Below are 16,768 nucleotides of genomic sequence, written 5' to 3' on the forward strand. Positions count from 1 at the left end.
ATTGCAACCAGTGTAAAAGTTATGGTCATTTCTACGTTCCGGGCAACCTAGGCTTCACTCCAGGGCGTTGCTCCACCAGACCGAATAGTTACGGCCTAAGAAGTCAACACCAGAAGCATAAAATACGATATAAATACAACAGCTTTTCCATCGTATAAAACGAATAATTGCAACCAGTATGAAACTTATGGTCATTTCTACTTTCCGAGCAACCTAGGCTTCACCCTAGGGCGTTGCTCCAACAGATTGAATAGTTAGGGCCTTAGAAGTCAACGCTCGAAGCATAAAATGCAATAAGAATACAACAGTGTATCCATCATATAACAGGAATAATTGCAACCAGTTTGAAAGCGATGGCCAATTCTACGTTCCGGGCAACCTAGGCTTCACTCCAGGGCGTTGTTCCACCTGATCGAATAGTTAGTGCCTTAGAAGTCAACGCCAGAAGCATAAAATACAATATAAATACAACAGTTTTTCCATCGTATAAAACGAATAATTGCAACCAGTATGAAACTTATGGTCATTTCTACTTTCCGAGCAACCTAGGCTTCACCCTAGGGCGTTGCTCCAACAGATTGAATAGTTAGGACCTTAGAAGTCAACGCCCTAACCATAAAATGCAAAAAAAATACAACAGTGTTTCCATCATATAACAGGAATAATTGCAACCAGTTTGAAAGTGATGGCCAATTCTACGTTCCGGGCAACCTAGGCTTCGCCCTAGGGCGTTGCTCCACCATATCGAATAGATAGTGCCTTAGAAGTCAACGCCAGAAGCATAAAATACGATATAAATACAACAGTTTTTCCATCGTATAAAACGAATAATTGCAACCAGTATGAAACTTATGTTCATTTCTACTTTCCGAGCAACCTAGGCTTCACCCTAGGGCATTGCTCCAACAGATTGAATAGTTAGGGCCTTAGAAGTCAACGCCCGAACCATAAAATGCAAAAAAAATACAACAGTGTTTCCATCATATATCAGGAATAATTGCAACCAGTTTGAAAGTGATGGCCAATTCTACTTTCCGGGCAACCTAGGTTTCACTCCAGGGCGTTGCTCCACCAGACCGAATAGTTACGGCCTAAGAAGTCAACACCAGAAGCATAAAATACGATATAAATACAACAGCTTTTCCATCGTATAAAACGAATAATTGCAACCAGTATGAAACTTATGGTCATTTCTACTTTCCGAGCAAGCTAGGCTTCACCCTAGGGCGTTGCTCCAACAGATTGAATAGTTAGGGCCTTAGAAGTCAACGACCGAAGCATAAAATGCAATAAGAATACAACAGTGTATCCATCATATAACAGGAATAATTGCAACCAGTTTGAAAGTGATGGCCAATTCTACGTTCCGGGCAACCTAGGCTTCACTCTAGGGCGTTGCTCCAACAGGTTGTATAGTTAGGGCCTTAGAAGTCAACGCCCGAACCATAAAATGCAAAAAAAATACAACAGTGTTTCCATCATATAACAGGAATAATTGCAACCAGTTTGAAAGTGAAGGCCAATTCTACGTTCCGGGCAACCTAGGCTTCACTCTATTGCGTTGCTCCACCAGATCGAATAGTTAGTGCCTTAGAAGTCAACGCCAGAAGCATAAAATACAATATAAATACAACAGCTTTCCATCGTATAAAACGAATAATTGCAACCAGTATGAAACTTATGGACATTTCTACTTTCTGAGCAACCTAGCCTTCACCCTAGGGCGTTGCTCTAACAGATTGAATAGTTAGGGCCTTAGAAGTCAACGCCCGAACCATAAAACGCAAAAAAAATACAACAGTGTTTCCATCATATATCAGGAATAATTGCAACCAGTTTGAAAGTGATGGCCAATTCTACGTTCCGGGCAACCTAGGTATCACTCCAGGGCGTTGCTCCACCAGACCGAATAGTTACGGCCTAAGAAGTCAACGCCAGAAGCATAAAATACGATATAAATACAACAGCTTTTCCATCGTATAAAACGAATAATTGCAATCAGTATGAAACTTATGGTCATTTCTACTTTCCGAGCAAGCTAGGCTTCACCCTAGGGCGTTGCTCCAACAGATTGAATAGTTAGGGCCTTAGAAGTCAACGACCGAAGCATAAAATGCAATAAGAATACAACAGTGTATCCATCATATAACAGGAATAATTGCAACCAGTTTGAAAGTGATGGCCAATTCTACGTTCCGGGCAACCTAGGCTTCACTCTAGGGCGTTGCTCCAACAGGTTGTATAGTTAGGGCCTTAGAAGTCAACGCCCGAACCATAAAATGCAAAAAAAATACAACAGTGTTTCCATCATATAACAGGAATAATTGCAACCAGTTTGAAAGTGAAGGCCAATTCTACGTTCCGGGCAACCTAGGCTTCACTCTATTGCGTTGCTCCACCAGATCGAATAGTTAGTGCCTTAGAAGTCAACGCCAGAAGCATAAAATACAATATAAATACAACAGCTTTCCATCGTATAAAACGAATAATTGCAACCAGTATGAAACTTATGGACATTTCTACTTTCTGAGCAACCTAGCCTTCACCCTAGGGCGTTGCTCTAACAGATTGAATAGTTAGGGCCTTAGAAGTCAACGCCCGAACCATAAAACGCAAAAAAAATACAACAGTGTTTCCATCATATATCAGGAATAATTGCAACCAGTTTGAAAGTGATGGCCAATTCTGCGTTCCGGGCAACCTAGGTATCACTCCAGGGCGTTGCTCCACCAGACCGAATAGTTACGGCCTAAGAAGTCAACGCCAGAAGCATAAAATACGATATAAATACAACAGCTTTTCCATCGTATAAAACGAATAATTGCAATCAGTATGAAACTTATGGTCATTTCTACTTTCCGAGCAAGCTAGGCTTCACCCTAGGGCGTTGCTCCAACAGATTGAATAGTTAGGGCCTTAGAAGTCAACGACCGAAGCATAAAATGCAATAAGAATACAACAGTGTATCCATCATATAACAGGAATAGTTGCAACCAGTTTGAAAGTGATGGCCAATTCTTCGTTCCGGGCAACCTAGGCTTCACTCTAGGGCGTTGCTCCACCAGAGCGGATAGTTAGTCCCTTAGAAGTCAACGCCAGAAGCATAAAATACAATATAAATACAACAGTTTTTCCATCGTATAAAACGTATATTGCAACCAGTATAAAACTTATGGTCATTTCTACTTTCCGAGCAACCTAGGCTTCACCCTAGGGCGTTGCTCCAACAGATTGAATAGTTAGGGCCTTAGACGTCAACGCCCGAACCATAAAATGCAAAAAAAATACAACAGTGTTTCCATCATATAACAGGAATAATTGCAACCAGTTTGAAAGTGAAGGCCAATTCTACGTTCCGGGCAACCTAGGCTTCACTCTATTGCGTTGTTCCACCAGATCGAATAGCTAGTGCCTTAGAAGTCAACGCCAGAAGCATAAAATACAATATAAATACAACAGCTTTCCATCGTATAAAACGAATAATTGCAACCAGTATGAAACTTATGGACATTTCTACTTTCTGAGCAACCTAGGCTTCACCCTAGGGCGTTGCTCCAACAGATTGAATAGTTAGGGCCTTAGAAGTCAACGCCCGAACCATAAAACGCAAAAAAAATACAACAGTGTTTCCATCATATAACAGGAATAATTGCAACCAGTTTGAAAGTGACGGCCAATTCTACATTCCGGGCAACCTAGGCTTCACTCTATGGCGTGGCTCCACCAGATCGAATAGTTGGTGCCTTAGAAGTCAACGCCAGAAGCATAAAATACAATATAAATACAACAGTTTTTCCATCGTATAAAACGAATAATTGCAACCAGTATGAAACTTATGGTCATTTCAACTTTCCGAGCAACCTAGGCTTCACCCTAGAGCGTTGCTCCAACGGATTGAATAGTTAGGGCCTTAGAAGTCAACGCCCGAACCATAAAATGCAAAAAAAATACAGCAGTGTTTCCATCATATAACAGGTATAATTGCAACCAGTTTGAAATTGATGGCCAATTCTACGTTCCGGGCAACCTAGGCTTCGCTCTAGGGCGTTGCTCCACCAGATCGAATAGATAGTGCCTAAGAAGTCCACGCCAGAAGCATAAAATACGATATAAATACAACAGCTTTTCCATCGTATAAAACGAATAATTGCAACCAGTATGAAACTTATGGTCATTTCTACTTTCCGAGCAACCTGGGCTTCACCCTAGGGCGTTGCTCCAACAGATTGAATAGTTAGGGCCTTAGAAGTCAACGCCCGAACCATAAAATGCAAAAAAAAATACAACAGTGTTTCCATCATATATAAGGAGTAATTGCAACCAGTATGAAAGTGATGGCCAATTCTACGTTCCGGGCAACCTAGGTTTCACTCCAGGGCGTTGCTCCACCAGACCGAATAGTTACGGCCTAAGAAGTCACAACGCCAGAAGCATAAAATACGATATAAATACAACAGTTTTTCCATCGTATAAAACGAATAATTGCAACCAGTATGAAACTAATGGTCATTTCTACTTTCCGAGCAAGCTAGGCTTCACCCTAGGGCGTTGGTCCAACAGATTGAATAGTTAGGGCCTTAGAAGTCAACGCCCGAAGCATAAAATGCAATAAAAATACAACAGTGTATCCATCATATAACAGGAATAATTGCAAACAGTTTGAAAGCGATGGCCAATTCTACGTTCCGGGCAACCTAGGCTTCACTCTAGGGCGTTGCTCCACCAGATCGAATAGTTAGTGCCTTAGAAGTCAACGCCAGAAGCATAAAATACAATATAAATACAACAGTTTTTCCATCGTATAAAACGAATAATTGCAACCAGCATGAAACTTATGGTCATTTCTACTTTCTGAGCAACCTAGGCTTCACCCTAGGGCGTTGCTCCAACAGATTGAATAGTTAGGGCCTTAGAAGTCAACGCCCGAACCATAAAACGCAAAAAAAATACTACAGTGTTTCCATCATATAACAGGAATAATTGCAACCAGTTTGAAAGTGATGGCCAATTCTACATTCCGGGCAACCTAGGCTTCACCCTGGGGCGTTGTTCCACCAGATCGAATAGTTAGGGCCTAAGAAGTGAACGTCAGAAGCATAAAATACAATATAAATACAACAGATTTTCCATCATATAAAACAAGTGATAGCAACCAGTATGAAAGTAGTGGTCATTTCTACGTTCCGGGCAACCTAGACTACACCCTAGAGCGTTGCTCCAACAGATCGAATGGTTAGTGCCTTAGAAGTCCACGGCCGAAGCATAAAATACAAAATAAATAGAACAGTTTATCCATTGTATAAAACGAATAATTGCAACCAGTGTAAAAGTTATGGTCATTTCTACGTTCCGGGCAACCTAGGCTTCACTCCAGGGCGTTGCTCCACCAGACCGAATAGTTACGGCCTAAGAAGTCAACACCAGAAGCATAAAATACGATATAAATACAACAGCTTTTCCATCGTATAAAACGAATAATTGCAACCAGTATGAAACTTATGGTCATTTCTACTTTCCGAGCAACCTAGGCTTCACCCTAGGGCGTTGCTCCAACAGATTGAATAGTTAGGGCCTTAGAAGTCAACGCTCGAAGCATAAAATGCAATAAGAATACAACAGTGTATCCATCATATAACAGGAATAATTGCAACCAGTTTGAAAGCGATGGCCAATTCTACGTTCCGGGCAACCTAGGCTTCACTCCAGGGCGTTGTTCCACCTGATCGAATAGTTAGTGCCTTAGAAGTCAACGCCAGAAGCATAAAATACAATATAAATACAACAGTTTTTCCATCGTATAAAACGAATAATTGCAACCAGTATGAAACTTATGGTCATTTCTACTTTCCGAGCAACCTAGGCTTCACCCTAGGGCGTTGCTCCAACAGATTGAATAGTTAGGACCTTAGAAGTCAACGCCCTAACCATAAAATGCAAAAAAAATACAACAGTGTTTCCATCATATAACAGGAATAATTGCAACCAGTTTGAAAGTGATGGCCAATTCTACGTTCCGGGCAACCTAGGCTTCGCCCTAGGGCGTTGCTCCACCATATCGAATAGATAGTGCCTTAGAAGTCAACGCCAGAAGCATAAAATACGATATAAATACAACAGTTTTTCCATCGTATAAAACGAATAATTGCAACCAGTATGAAACTTATGTTCATTTCTACTTTCCGAGCAACCTAGGCTTCACCCTAGGGCATTGCTCCAACAGATTGAATAGTTAGGGCCTTAGAAGTCAACGCCCGAACCATAAAATGCAAAAAAAATACAACAGTGTTTCCATCATATATCAGGAATAATTGCAACCAGTTTGAAAGTGATGGCCAATTCTACTTTCCGGGCAACCTAGGTTTCACTCCAGGGCGTTGCTCCACCAGACCGAATAGTTACGGCCTAAGAAGTCAACACCAGAAGCATAAAATACGATATAAATACAACAGCTTTTCCATCGTATAAAACGAATAATTGCAACCAGTATGAAACTTATGGTCATTTCTACTTTCCGAGCAAGCTAGGCTTCACCCTAGGGCGTTGCTCCAACAGATTGAATAGTTAGGGCCTTAGAAGTCAACGACCGAAGCATAAAATGCAATAAGAATACAACAGTGTATCCATCATATAACAGGAATAATTGCAACCAGTTTGAAAGTGATGGCCAATTCTACGTTCCGGGCAACCTAGGCTTCACTCTAGGGCGTTGCTCCAACAGGTTGTATAGTTAGGGCCTTAGAAGTCAACGCCCGAACCATAAAATGCAAAAAAAATACAACAGTGTTTCCATCATATAACAGGAATAATTGCAACCAGTTTGAAAGTGAAGGCCAATTCTACGTTCCGGGCAACCTAGGCTTCACTCTATTGCGTTGCTCCACCAGATCGAATAGTTAGTGCCTTAGAAGTCAACGCCAGAAGCATAAAATACAATATAAATACAACAGCTTTCCATCGTATAAAACGAATAATTGCAACCAGTATGAAACTTATGGACATTTCTACTTTCTGAGCAACCTAGCCTTCACCCTAGGGCGTTGCTCTAACAGATTGAATAGTTAGGGCCTTAGAAGTCAACGCCCGAACCATAAAACGCAAAAAAAATACAACAGTGTTTCCATCATATATCAGGAATAATTGCAACCAGTTTGAAAGTGATGGCCAATTCTACGTTCCGGGCAACCTAGGTATCACTCCAGGGCGTTGCTCCACCAGACCGAATAGTTACGGCCTAAGAAGTCAACGCCAGAAGCATAAAATACGATATAAATACAACAGCTTTTCCATCGTATAAAACGAATAATTGCAATCAGTATGAAACTTATGGTCATTTCTACTTTCCGAGCAAGCTAGGCTTCACCCTAGGGCGTTGCTCCAACAGATTGAATAGTTAGGGCCTTAGAAGTCAACGACCGAAGCATAAAATGCAATAAGAATACAACAGTGTATCCATCATATAACAGGAATAATTGCAACCAGTTTGAAAGTGATGGCCAATTCTACGTTCCGGGCAACCTAGGCTTCACTCTAGGGCGTTGCTCCAACAGGTTGTATAGTTAGGGCCTTAGAAGTCAACGCCCGAACCATAAAATGCAAAAAAAATACAACAGTGTTTCCATCATATAACAGGAATAATTGCAACCAGTTTGAAAGTGAAGGCCAATTCTACGTTCCGGGCAACCTAGGCTTCACTCTATTGCGCTGCTCCACCAGATCGAATAGTTAGTGCCTTAGAAGTCAACGCCAGAAGCATAAAATACAATATAAATACAACAGCTTTCCATCGTATAAAACGAATAATTGCAACCAGTATGAAACTTATGGACATTTCTACTTTCTGAGCAACCTAGCCTTCACCCTAGGGCGTTGCTCTAACAGATTGAATAGTTAGGGCCTTAGAAGTCAACGCCCGAACCATAAAACGCAAAAAAAATACAACAGTGTTTCCATCATATATCAGGAATAATTGCAACCAGTTTGAAAGTGATGGCCAATTCTGCGTTCCGGGCAACCTAGGTATCACTCCAGGGCGTTGCTCCACCAGACCGAATAGTTACGGCCTAAGAAGTCAACGCCAGAAGCATAAAATACGATATAAATACAACAGCTTTTCCATCGTATAAAACGAATAATTGCAATCAGTATGAAACTTATGGTCATTTCTACTTTCCGAGCAAGCTAGGCTTCACCCTAGGGCGTTGCTCCAACAGATTGAATAGTTAGGGCCTTAGAAGTCAACGACCGAAGCATAAAATGCAATAAGAATACAACAGTGTATCCATCATATAACAGGAATAGTTGCAACCAGTTTGAAAGTGATGGCCAATTCTTCGTTCCGGGCAACCTAGGCTTCACTCTAGGGCGTTGCTCCACCAGAGCGGATAGTTAGTCCCTTAGAAGTCAACGCCAGAAGCATAAAATACAATATAAATACAACAGTTTTTCCATCGTATAAAACGTATATTGCAACCAGTATAAAACTTATGGTCATTTCTACTTTCCGAGCAACCTAGGCTTCACCCTAGGGCGTTGCTCCAACAGATTGAATAGTTAGGGCCTTAGACGTCAACGCCCGAACCATAAAATGCAAAAAAAATACAACAGTGTTTCCATCATATAACAGGAATAATTGCAACCAGTTTGAAAGTGAAGGCCAATTCTACGTTCCGGGCAACCTAGGCTTCACTCTATTGCGTTGTTCCACCAGATCGAATAGCTAGTGCCTTAGAAGTCAACGCCAGAAGCATAAAATACAATATAAATACAACAGCTTTCCATCGTATAAAACGAATAATTGCAACCAGTATGAAACTTATGGACATTTCTACTTTCTGAGCAACCTAGGCTTCACCCTAGGGCGTTGCTCCAACAGATTGAATAGTTAGGGCCTTAGAAGTCAACGCCCGAACCATAAAACGCAAAAAAAATACAACAGTGTTTCCATCATATAACAGGAATAATTGCAACCAGTTTGAAAGTGACGGCCAATTCTACATTCCGGGCAACCTAGGCTTCACTCTATGGCGTGGCTCCACCAGATCGAATAGTTGGTGCCTTAGAAGTCAACGCCAGAAGCATAAAATACAATATAAATACAACAGTTTTTCCATCGTATAAAACGAATAATTGCAACCAGTATGAAACTTATGGTCATTTCAACTTTCCGAGCAACCTAGGCTTCACCCTAGAGCGTTGCTCCAACGGATTGAATAGTTAGGGCCTTAGAAGTCAACGCCCGAACCATAAAATGCAAAAAAAATACAGCAGTGTTTCCATCATATAACAGGTATAATTGCAACCAGTTTGAAATTGATGGCCAATTCTACGTTCCGGGCAACCTAGGCTTCGCTCTAGGGCGTTGCTCCACCAGATCGAATAGATAGTGCCTAAGAAGTCCACGCCAGAAGCATAAAATACGATATAAATACAACAGCTTTTCCATCGTATAAAACGAATAATTGCAACCAGTATGAAACTTATGGTCATTTCTACTTTCCGAGCAACCTGGGCTTCACCCTAGGGCGTTGCTCCAACAGATTGAATAGTTAGGGCCTTAGAAGTCAACGCCCGAACCATAAAATGCAAAAAAAAATACAACAGTGTTTCCATCATATATAAGGAGTAATTGCAACCAGTATGAAAGTGATGGCCAATTCTACGTTCCGGGCAACCTAGGTTTCACTCCAGGGCGTTGCTCCACCAGACCGAATAGTTACGGCCTAAGAAGTCACAACGCCAGAAGCATAAAATACGATATAAATACAACAGTTTTTCCATCGTATAAAACGAATAATTGCAACCAGTATGAAACTAATGGTCATTTCTACTTTCCGAGCAAGCTAGGCTTCACCCTAGGGCGTTGGTCCAACAGATTGAATAGTTAGGGCCTTAGAAGTCAACGCCCGAAGCATAAAATGCAATAAAAATACAACAGTGTATCCATCATATAACAGGAATAATTGCAAACAGTTTGAAAGCGATGGCCAATTCTACGTTCCGGGCAACCTAGGCTTCACTCTAGGGCGTTGCTCCACCAGATCGAATAGTTAGTGCCTTAGAAGTCAACGCCAGAAGCATAAAATACAATATAAATACAACAGTTTTTCCATCGTATAAAACGAATAATTGCAACCAGCATGAAACTTATGGTCATTTCTACTTTCTGAGCAACCTAGGCTTCACCCTAGGGCGTTGCTCCAACAGATTGAATAGTTAGGGCCTTAGAAGTCAACGCCCGAACCATAAAACGCAAAAAAAATACTACAGTGTTTCCATCATATAACAGGAATAATTGCAACCAGTTTGAAAGTGATGGCCAATTCTACATTCCGGGCAACCTAGGCTTCACTCTATGGCGTGGCTCCACCAGATCGAATAGTTGGTGCCTTAGAAGTCAACGCCAGAAGCATAAAATACAATATAAATACAACAGTTTTTCCATCGTATAAAACGAATAATTGCAACCAGTATGAAACTTATGGTCATTTCAACTTTCCGAGCAACCTAGGCTTCACCCTAGAGCGTTGCTCCAACGGATTAAATAGTTAGGGCCGTAGAAGTCAACGCCCGAACCATAAAATGCAAAAAAAATACAGCAGTGTTTCCATCATATAACAGGTATAATTGCAACCAGTTTGAAATTGATGGACAATTCTACGTTCCGGGCAACCTAGGCTTCGCTCTAGGGCGTTGCTCCACCAGATCGAATAGTTAGGGCCTTAGAAGTCAACGCCCGAACCATAAGATGCAAAAAAAATACAACAGTGTTTCCATCATATAACAGGAATAATTGCAAGCAGTTTGAAAGTGATGGCCAGTTCTACGTTCCGGGCAACCTAGGTTTCACTCCAGGGCGTTGCTCCACCAGACCGAATAGTTACGGCCTAAGAAGGCACCGCCAGAAGCATAAAATACAATATAAATATAACAGTTTTTCCATCGTATATAACGAATAATAGCAATCAGTGTGAAAGTTATGGTCATTTCTAAGTTCCGGGCAACCTAGGCTTCACCCTAGGGCGTTGCTCTAACAGATTGAATAGTTAGGGCCTTAGAAGTCAACGCCCGAACCATAAAACGCAAAAAAAATACAACAGTGTTTCCATCATATATCAGGAATAATTGCAACCAGTTTGAAAGTGATGGCCAATTCTGCGTTCCGGGCAACCTAGGTATCACTCCAGGGCGTTGCTCCACCAGACCGAATAGTTACGGCCTAAGAAGTCAACGCCAGAAGCATAAAATACGATATAAATACAACAGCTTTTCCATCGTATAAAACGAATAATTGCAATCAGTATGAAACTTATGGTCATTTCTACTTTCCGAGCAAGCTAGGCTTCACCCTAGGGCGTTGCTCCAACAGATTGAATAGTTAGGGCCTTAGAAGTCAACGACCGAAGCATAAAATGCAATAAGAATACAACAGTGTATCCATCATATAACAGGAATAGTTGCAACCAGTTTGAAAGTGATGGCCAATTCTTCGTTCCGGGCAACCTAGGCTTCACTCTAGGGCGTTGCTCCACCAGAGCGGATAGTTAGTCCCTTAGAAGTCAACGCCAGAAGCATAAAATACAATATAAATACAACAGTTTTTCCATCGTATAAAACGTATATTGCAACCAGTATAAAACTTATGGTCATTTCTACTTTCCGAGCAACCTAGGCTTCACCCTAGGGCGTTGCTCCAACAGATTGAATAGTTAGGGCCTTAGACGTCAACGCCCGAACCATAAAATGCAAAAAAAATACAACAGTGTTTCCATCATATAACAGGAATAATTGCAACCAGTTTGAAAGTGAAGGCCAATTCTACGTTCCGGGCAACCTAGGCTTCACTCTATTGCGTTGTTCCACCAGATCGAATAGCTAGTGCCTTAGAAGTCAACGCCAGAAGCATAAAATACAATATAAATACAACAGCTTTCCATCGTATAAAACGAATAATTGCAACCAGTATGAAACTTATGGACATTTCTACTTTCTGAGCAACCTAGGCTTCACCCTAGGGCGTTGCTCCAACAGATTGAATAGTTAGGGCCTTAGAAGTCAACGCCCGAACCATAAAACGCAAAAAAAATACAACAGTGTTTCCATCATATAACAGGAATAATTGCAACCAGTTTGAAAGTGACGGCCAATTCTACATTCCGGGCAACCTAGGCTTCACTCTATGGCGTGGCTCCACCAGATCGAATAGTTGGTGCCTTAGAAGTCAACGCCAGAAGCATAAAATACAATATGAATACAACAGTTTTTCCATCGTATAAAACGAATAATTGCAACCAGTATGAAACTTATGGTCATTTCAACTTTCCGAGCAACCTAGGCTTCACCCTAGAGCGTTGCTCCAACGGATTGAATAGTTAGGGCCTTAGAAGTCAACGCCCGAACCATAAAATGCAAAAAAAATACAGCAGTGTTTCCATCATATAACAGGTATAATTGCAACCAGTTTGAAATTGATGGCCAATTCTACGTTCCGGGCAACCTAGGCTTCGCTCTAGGGCGTTGCTCCACCAGATCGAATAGATAGTGCCTAAGAAGTCCACGCCAGAAGCATAAAATACGATATAAATACAACAGCTTTTCCATCGTATAAAACGAATAATTGCAACCAGTATGAAACTTATGGTCATTTCTACTTTCCGAGCAACCTGGGCTTCACCCTAGGGCGTTGCTCCAACAGATTGAATAGTTAGGGCCTTAGAAGTCAACGCCCGAACCATAAAATGCAAAAAAAAATACAACAGTGTTTCCATCATATATAAGGAGTAATTGCAACCAGTATGAAAGTGATGGCCAATTCTACGTTCCGGGCAACCTAGGTTTCACTCCAGGGCGTTGCTCCACCAGACCGAATAGTTACGGCCTAAGAAGTCACAACGCCAGAAGCATAAAATACGATATAAATACAACAGTTTTTCCATCGTATAAAACGAATAATTGCAACCAGCATGAAACTTATGGTCATTTCTACTTTCTGAGCAACCTAGGCTTCACCCTAGGGCGTTGCTCCAACAGATTGAATAGTTAGGGCCTTAGAAGTCAACGCCCGAACCATAAAATGCAAAAAAAATACAGCAGTGTTTCCATCATATAACAGGTATAATTGCAACCAGTTTGAATTTGATGGACAATTCTACGTTCCGGGCAACCTAGGCTTCGCTCTAGGGCGTTGCTCCACCAGATCGAATAGTTAGGGCCTTAGAAGTCAACGCCCGAACCATAAGATGCAAAAAAAATACAACAGTGTTTCCATCATATAACAGGAATAATTGCAAGCAGTTTGAAAGTGATGGCCAATTCTACGTTCCGGGCAACCTAGGTTTCACTCCAGGGCGTTGCTCCACCAGACCGAATAGTTACGGCCTAAGAAGGCACCGCCAGAAGCATAAAATACAATATAAATATAACAGTTTTTCCATCGTATATAACGAATAATAGCAATCAGTGTGAAAGTTATGGTCATTTCTAAGTTCCGGGCAACCTAGGCTTCACCCTAGGGCGTTGCTCCAACAGACTGAATAGTTAGGGCCTTAGAAGTCAACGCCCGAAACATAAAATGCAATAAAAATGCAACAGTTTTTCCATCGTATAAAAGGATTAATTGCAACCAGTTTGAAAGTGATGGTCATTTCTACGTTCCCGGCAACCTAGGCTTCACTCTAGGGCGTTGCTCCACCGGATCGAATAGCTAGGGCCTTAGAAGTCAACGCCACAAGCATGAAATACAATATAAATACAACAGTTTTTCCATCGTATAAAACGAATAATTGCTACCGCTGTGAAAGTTATGGTCATTTCTACGTTCCGGGCAACCTAGGCTTCACTCTAGGTCGTTGCTCCACCAGATCAAACAGCGAGGGCCTTGGAAGTCAACGCCCGAAGCATAAAATACAAAATAAATAGAACAGTTTTTCCATTGTATAAAGCGAATAATTGCAACCAGTATGAAACTTATGGTCATTTCTACTTTCCGAGCAACCTAGGCTTCACCCTAGGGCGTTGATCCAACAGATTGAATATTTAGGGCCTTAGAAGTCAAGGCCCGAAGCATAAAATACAATATAAATACAACAGTTTTTCCATCGTATAAAACGAATAATTGCAACCAGTATGAAACTTATGGTCATTTCTACTTTCCGAGCAACCTAGGCTTCACCCTAGGGCGTTGCTCCAACAGATTGAATAGTTAGGGCCTTAGAAGTCAACGCCCTAACCATAAAATGCAAAAAAAATACAACAGTGTTTCCATCATATAACAGGAATAATTGCAACCAGTTTGAAAGTGATGGCCAATTCTACGTTCCGGGCAACCTAGGCTTCGCCCTAGGGCGTTGCTCCACCAGATCGAATAGTTAGTGCCTTAGAAGTCAACGCCAGAAGCATAAAATACAATATAAATACAACAGCTTTCCATCGTATAAAACGAATAATTGCAACCAGTATGAAACTTATGGACATTTCTACTTTCTGAGCAACCTAGCCTTCACCCTAGGGCGTTGCTCTAACAGATTGAATAGTTAGGGCCTTAGAAGTCAACGCCCGAACCATAAAACGCAAAAAAAATACAACAGTGTTTCCATCATATATCAGGAATAATTGCAACCAGTTTGAAAGTGATGGCCAATTCTACGTTCCGGGCAACCTAGGTATCACTCCAGGGCGTTGCTCCACCAGACCGAATAGTTACGGCCTAAGAAGTCAACGCCAGAAGCATAAAATACGATATAAATACAACAGCTTTTCCATCGTATAAAACGAATAATTGCAATCAGTATGAAACTTATGGTCATTTCTACTTTCCGAGCAAGCTAGGCTTCACCCTAGGGCGTTGCTCCAACAGATTGAATAGTTAGGGCCTTAGAAGTCAACGACCGAAGCATAAAATGCAATAAGAATACAACAGTGTATCCATCATATAACAGGAATAGTTGCAACCAGTTTGAAAGTGATGGCCAATTCTTCGTTCCGGGCAACCTAGGCTTCACTCTAGGGCGTTGCTCCACCAGAGCGGATAGTTAGTCCCTTAGAAGTCAACGCCAGAAGCATAAAATACAATATAAATACAACAGTTTTTCCATCGTATAAAACGTATATTGCAACCAGTATAAAACTTATGGTCATTTCTACTTTCCGAGCAACCTAGGCTTCACCCTAGGGCGTTGCTCCAACAGATTGAATAGTTAGGGCCTTAGACGTCAACGCCCGAACCATAAAATGCAAAAAAAATACAACAGTGTTTCCATCATATAACAGGAATAATTGCAACCAGTTTGAAAGTGAAGGCCAATTCTACGTTCCGGGCAACCTAGGCTTCACTCTATTGCGTTGTTCCACCAGATCGAATAGCTAGTGCCTTAGAAGTCAACGCCAGAAGCATAAAATACAATATAAATACAACAGCTTTCCATCGTATAAAACGAATAATTGCAACCAGTATGAAACTTATGGACATTTCTACTTTCTGAGCAACCTAGGCTTCACCCTAGGGCGTTGCTCCAACAGATTGAATAGTTAGGGCCTTAGAAGTCAACGCCCGAACCATAAAACGCAAAAAAAATACAACAGTGTTTCCATCATATAACAGGAATAATTGCAAACAGTTTGAAAGCGATGGCCAATTCTACGTTCCGGGCAACCTAGGCTTCACTCTAGGGCGTTGCTCCACCAGATCGAATAGTTAGTGCCTTAGAAGTCAACGCCAGAAGCATAAAATACAATATAAATACAACAGTTTTTCCATCGTATAAAACGAATAATTGCAACCAGCATGAAACTTATGGTCATTTCTACTTTCTGAGCAACCTAGGCTTCACCCTAGGGCGTTGCTCCAACAGATTGAATAGTTAGGGCCTTAGAAGTCAACGCCCGAACCATAAAACGCAAAAAAAATACTACAGTGTTTCCATCATATAACAGGAATAATTGCAACCAGTTTGAAAGTGATGGCCAATTCTACATTCCGGGCAACCTAGGCTTCACTCTATGGCGTGGCTCCACCAGATCGAATAGTTGGTGCCTTAGAAGTCAACGCCAGAAGCATAAAATACAATATAAATACAACAGTTTTTCCATCGTATAAAACGAATAATTGCAACCAGTATGAAACTTATGGTCATTTCAACTTTCCGAGCAACCTAGGCTTCACCCTAGAGCGTTGCTCCAACGGATTAAATAGTTAGGGCCTTAGAAGTCAACGCCCGAACCATAAAATGCAAAAAAAATACAGCAGTGTTTCCATCATATAACAGGTATAATTGCAACCAGTTTGAAATTGATGGACAATTCTACGTTCCGGGCAACCTAGGCTTCGCTCTAGGGCGTTGCTCCACCAGATCGAATAGTTAGGGCCTTAGAAGTCAACGCCCGAACCATAAGATGCAAAAAAAATACAACAGTGTTTCCATCATATAACAGGAATAATTGCAAGCAGTTTGAAAGTGATGGCCAATTCTACGTTCCGGGCAACCTAGGTTTCACTCCAGGGCGTTGCTCCACCAGACCGAATAGTTACGGCCTAAGAAGGCACCGCCAGAAGCATAAAATACAATATAAATATAACAGTTTTTCCATCGTATATAACGAATAATAGCAATCAGTGTGAAAGTTATGGTCATTTCTAAGTTCCGGGCAACCTAGGCTTCACCCTAGGGCGTTGCTCCAACAGATTGAATAGTTAGGGCCTTAGAAGTCAACGCCCGAAACATAAAATGCAATAAAAATGCAACAGTTTTTCCATCGTATAAAAGGATTAATTGCA

The sequence above is a fragment of the Calliopsis andreniformis genome, unplaced genomic scaffold, assembly GCF_051401765.1.
Source record: "Calliopsis andreniformis isolate RMS-2024a unplaced genomic scaffold, iyCalAndr_principal scaffold0014, whole genome shotgun sequence".
Lineage (NCBI taxonomy): Eukaryota > Metazoa > Arthropoda > Insecta > Hymenoptera > Andrenidae > Calliopsis > Calliopsis andreniformis.